Raw genomic sequence first — 5796 nt, forward strand, 5'->3', positions numbered from 1 at the left:
TATCTAAGAGGAAAAGGCCTGCTGTGTAATCTCTAGAGTCCCCTTCCTTTCTCTTACAAGCAAGAGAAGTGGGTTTGACCCTAACAAGGAGGTTGCAAGTGAAAGTGACATGGTCAGGGGCTGGTGAGAGGCAGGCAAGCATTTCTTTCTTCCTTCCTCTCTGTCTTTCTTTTTAGTAGGACTGGGGATTGAACCTAGGGCCTTTGTACTGAGCTACCTCCTCATCTCTTTAAAAATTGTATTTTGAGATGAGCTGCTAAGTTGCCCAGGCTGGGCTCCAAGTGTGGTTGTTCCTGCCTTAGCCTCCTAGCGTGCTGGAATTGTGGGACCTCACATGGCACCACCCTGTCCTGTGGATTCCCACCTTTCTTGAGGGAGGGTCTTATTGCAGCAGGGTAGCATGCTGCAAGGTGGGAAGAGGCAGTCTTCAGTCATGGTGAGGGGAGACGGACAGAGAGGAGAGGCCGAGACTGTTGTCCAGATGGGGCGGGGAGGATGGCTTCTGTGCAGCACCTGAGGCCTCTGCCCAAGCCTTGCTCTGTGTTCTGCCAGCACGCAGAGGGGAGAAGGCGCCTGGCTCTGCATTCTTTTGCGAAACTGTGCCAGTCCCTAGCACAAGAAGTCTCACTTCTGACAGCTGCTCCTTGGGTCTCCTGCAGCCCAAGAGCCCAGGAGCAATGCTCAGCCAGGGCACCAGACTGTCACAGGTCCCTGGAGCTGGACTACCAGGAGAATCCAGAGCCTCCTGGGGCCTGGCAAGGATTGTCATTGCTTGGGGCTACATATCAAGGTGTGTCAAAGACCCTCAGACAAGAGAATCCCTGAGGACAAATACCCACAAAGGCTCTGTCCACACTCTTGTTAGTATCCTCTCATATTATGGGATGTAGATACTATGGTGATGGCGGGGAGGATAAATTAGATCAGAAATTTGAGGCCTGTTATGACATGGAGAGTATTTCTATGAATTTCAAGAAAATTCATTCCTACGAGTTACTGCGCGGCTTCCTGTCTTGTGAACTCATCATTACCCCCCCCCCCCCGGATTCTGTAAACAGATGCCCTCTCTGACCACCACCGCAGGGACCCTGAGAGGAAGACTTCTCTCCTGGGGGGCAGGGAGTTTCAGAATCAGTGCAATGCAGTGGGAAAGTGGGGCAGAAGATGGAAACGGCATATTCTCTGGGTTGTCAGGAGCTGTTTTCCCCTTATCCTTGAAGAATATGGTATTATTTGGTCACACAGTATTGTATTGGAGAAATCCACATCGCCACCCTGACTGCAGTATCTGCGTTGTAAGACAAAGTGGTTGCTCGAATAATGTCAAAAATGATCATTGACCTCAAGTTAGTTTTTATTCCAAGCAGTCCACCGCTCTGCCTCTACTTCCTTATCAATGAATGGGGATAATAATATCTTACTTTCCAATCTATAAGAAAGCACTTAGCGCTCTGGGAAGGAAGTGTTATTTAAATCCAGGGTAGAATTATTATTGTATTCTATTTGTTCTCTCCTCCTCATTCATCATCGCTATGTCCTACAATTATGCCCTGGGGTGAGTTATGTGAACAAGCCGTCATACTGGGCAAGGTTCCTGGTTGACTGAGCATTCTGATTGTGTTGGTGGAAGAGATGTTTTTTCTTTTACTTAGTTATTTTAGTGTGGAATTCATTATCTATTTAGTACACAATCCAAAATGAGAATATAAGATTTGTGGTTATTTAGCCTTTGAGATGATTTTCTGGCCCTTCGATTTCTGCAGGTATTGTTTTGATCATTTTCTACCTGGAAAAGCCCAGTGTGAGTCCTCTGTGGCTCCTAGTAGAGACTCTTTAATACTCCGAGCCCTGACTGGGGTTCAGAGTATAACCAGGAACTCCATTTCATGGAAAATCTGCACACTAAATGTGCATGAATAAAGACTTTACCTAGCTAAATAAACATGCACAGACTTATAATTGCCTTTGTATTTTATCACTGTAGCCACCAGAGGCCTCCCAAATTGTGGCTGATTTTAATGTCAGTGGAAATCTACTGGGAATTAACAAGAAAAAAAAATCATTTAAAATTGAATACAATGCCAATGAAAGTTCAAAGTCTGTTACCTTGTTCATTCAACACCACTATTCATGCAAAATGCCATGCAACTCAGTCCTTATTTACTAAGTACTTTGCTTCAGTAACCAACAACAACAAAAAAAAAGACCCTAAGAAAAAATGCTTGTGTTTAGCCATCTATTTTCCCCAAAATAGAACAGCAATTAAAGTAGTGCCACATGATGGGACTGATGATGTCAGTACAGAAAAAGAATGTCATCTTCATACATGGTGCTCAGGGGCAGCCTCTGTCCCTCACCAGGGACTGGACATGATGTCCTGAAGAAGAGATATCTGCAGTGTGACACAGAATGATTAAAGCATTCCGTGTGTGTGTGTGTGTAGAGTGTAATCATGATGCCTGTGCCTTCCAACTCAGAGTCTCAGAGATGCTTTGGGCCTGATTCTGTCTCTTGGGGCCTCAGTTTCTAAGAAGTTTAGGCTATGTGACTTTTAAGTCTTTACCAGCCTAAATGGCTAAGTCCACTTACAGTGCATTGCAACATGCAATTGCAATGCCAGGTGCTTTGTGAAGGTTTTCTTTTTAACCCTGCTGTAGCCCTGGGAGGTAGGAATACCCAGCTCTTTTTCAAGGATGGCAAAACTAAGAAGCTAAGCCATTTACTAATGGTCACAGTGTGTGTGGCAAAGTCTATTTTTACCTATTTTTATTTTGCTGTGTGAGAAAGAGGGCAGGTAGGGCTCTGGAGTTACCAGAAACTCCAGCTCCTTCTCTTTGCATCTCCATCTTTGGGTGTCCTTTCCATCCTTAAAGGCAATCTGTGCCGCAACATGGCTGATGGAGATCAACCCACATCTTGGTTACAAACTGAAGGGAAGAGGAAAGCATAATATAGTTGTTGGATCTCTAAGCAGAGTTATCACTTTGAAGTAATATTTCAGCCCATGGCCTCTCCACTCATGTCTCATTGGCCAGTATTTAATCACATAGCCACACATATTGATGAAAATGAAAAAGCGAGTAATGTAATCTTTATTTTATCTTTATCTTGGATGCAAATTGTCCCATTAAACATTAATGTATATGTTAGAAAGGCAGAAGGGAAAGAAGGGTATAGGGAAGCAAATCTCTGTCCGATTACCAAGTCTATAGGTACAACCAGTTCTTTTCTGCTGGTGAAACCCTGGCTTCCATCAAGATTTTATTTCTCCTCCTTTCTCAGGTAATCCTGGATAATCAGTCATAGTGGTCCCATGTCGATGTCGCTCCCGGCCGGCAGGAAAGACACACGACAAGGTCTGGCGGTGGTCAGGCTTTTCTTTATTCTCTCCTTATACAGTCTGCCCCGAAGCCTCTACCGGTCCGCTCTCCGCGGCTCCTTCCGTGCTTCAGTCTGCCCCGAAGCCTTTACCGGTCCGCTCCCCGCGGCTCCTTCCGTGCTTCAGTCTCCCCCGAAGCCTCTACCGGTCCGCTCCCCGCGGCTCCTTCCGTGCTTCAGTCTCTCTCGGGGGTGGAGGCACTGGCTATATATAGGATTAGTAGCTAGGCAGACTACCCTGTGAGGTGGGAACTTAGTGGGGTGATAAGAAACAGGTGCCACACAGGCGGGCTCGATGAGAGGGGTAATCTAGCTCAGGCTTTTGTACTTTCCCACAGGCCTCGCAATCACCGCGTCTGATGACTTGACAGTGCCACGGCTCCCAACATCTCCCCCTATTTTATTTTAAATGATGGCTACGCGCATCGCAGCCCGTCCTGGATAGAGTGCAGAGGCCTATGCCCCGAACTGAGGCCCACCGTAGGCCCTTAGCGTAGACCCTGGTCGGCCGTCCCAGGGTCCACCAAGGCCCTGAGGCCCTCGTCCTTTTTTCTAGGGCCAGGAATGAACCGGACGGAACCTGGTTGCACATAGGCATGCACTCATTTCTCTCCACGAATCCCCTCCGAGAGAAATTTATCTAACAATCCAGCGGCTTTCGAGCGGAACGGGGTAGGGCCTGGCTTAGGTTGAGTCGTGCTGGGGAGGCACGCTCTTACCCGTCATTGACTCACCCACCCTGCTACATGTTGTTGTCTAGGGAGGAGAATGTGGGAAGCCTGTCACTTTTAAACGCGGTCGTAGGCCATGCGAGCGAGCCATGCGTATATAAGGGTAGCACATAGGGGAGCAAGCCGTTCCAGGCCCCCAAAAAGGGATTGTCCTGCAGTTCTTTTAGGGCTCATCTTGTTGTTGGGTCTGCGGTTGGCCTCTGGTGGAACAGGCCTGATCTTCAGTCGAGGGACTTGTCGCGTCAACCTCTCTGGGACCCACATTGGCTCTCGTCCCGATTCCTGCGGAAAGACACAAACCGCGCCTCGGCTTCCTCTTTTGTATCTCTGCCCTCCTTGACGGACCCTTCTCGGGAGCTTCCTCACTGTGCCTGTTCAAACACCTCGCGTACTTCTACAAGTTCTTGAGAGCTCCCCCCGTAACTACCCTCACTCTTTAGGCACGCGTGTATCATTTCCCACAATGGACGAGCAGAGACTGAAGCTCTACCCTCCCGTTCTGCTAGGGAAAGGTCTCTGCCCAACTTTTCCCAGGAGGGCAGGTTTACATGCCCTGTAGGCAGAAACCAGGGAGCAAAGCTGTCAATCTCTGCAAGGAAATTTTCTAAAGTCTTACGCCCCACCTTGAGGTCCTTGGACTTTAGGAGTCTCCGAAGGACCAACACCAAGGCTGTGTATCTTTACTTGGCATGTTTCCCATTTTTAATATATCTTCTGTTATTTTTACTTCTATGTTTATGTTTTACACTCTTTTATTACCTTAAGTTCTGGTGTTATGTTTCATACTCACCGCGTGAGGCCCAAGAAACCCGCCACTTACGCGTGAGGTTGAGAGGAGTCTACAAACCCTGTAGGTGCGCGCCACCCAGGGCCCAGGCTTATCCTCTACTCACCTGTCCTGCAGCTGCAGCACTGTGTAGGAGAATGCAGTCCACCACCGCGTCTCGGGGTTGATCAATCCCCGTTCGGGCCACCAAATGTCGATGTCGCTCCCGGCCGGCAGGAAAGACACACGACAAGGTCTGGCGGTGGTCAGGCTTTTCTTTATTCTCTCCTTATACAGTCTGCCCCGAAGCCTCTACCGGTCCGCTCTCCGCGGCTCCTTCCTTGCTTCAGTCTGCCCCGAAGCCTTTACCGGTCCGCTCCCCGCGGCTCCTTTTGTGCTTCTCTCTCCCCCGAAGCCTCTACCGGTCCGCTCCCCGCGGCTCCTTCCGTGCTTCAGTCTCCCCCGAAGCCTCTACCGGTCCGCTCCCCGCGGCTCCTTCCGTGCTTCAGTCTCTCTCGGGGGTGGAGGCACTGGCTATATATAGGATTAGTAGCTAGGCAGACTACCCTGTGAGGCGGGAACTTAGTGGGGTGATAAGAAACAGGTGCCACACAGGCGGGCTCGATGAGAGGGGTAATCTAGCTCAGGCTTTTGTACTTTCCCACAGGCCTCGCAATCACCGCGTCTGATGACTTGACAGTGCCACGGCTCCCAACAGTCCCACTCCCAAAATCTGTGACTAGTTGTGTTTAGGCAAAGGAGCTGGTTCTGCATAGTGAGGGATGAGAGGGTTTCTGGGAGAGGTTTCTTTGCTCCTTACCTTCTTCTCCCACTGTACGGGCTGTCTGACCATGACACCTGGAACCCTAGTAACCATCTGTACAACCCTCTGAAGAACCTGTGTCCACAGGGGGAAGATAG

General features: G+C 49.1%; 1 long non-coding RNA gene across 1 annotated transcript; it reads right to left on the reverse strand.

Annotated features, from left to right (window-relative positions):
* Positions 1-4284: 4284 nt before the first annotated feature.
* Positions 4285-5583, reverse strand: LOC134473560 (uncharacterized). The gene is made up of 2 exons (XR_010043871.1): positions 5003-5583; positions 4285-4391 (listed from the first exon to the last, which is right to left on the reverse strand). It is a non-coding gene; the product is annotated as an uncharacterized LOC134473560 (long non-coding RNA).
* Positions 5584-5796: the final 213 nt, after the last annotated feature.

Source organism: Cavia porcellus, unplaced genomic scaffold (assembly GCF_034190915.1).
Source record: "Cavia porcellus strain 051 isolate PalLab524CR breed Dunkin Hartley unplaced genomic scaffold, mCavPor4.1 scaffold_27, whole genome shotgun sequence".
Classification (NCBI taxonomy): domain Eukaryota; kingdom Metazoa; phylum Chordata; class Mammalia; order Rodentia; family Caviidae; genus Cavia; species Cavia porcellus.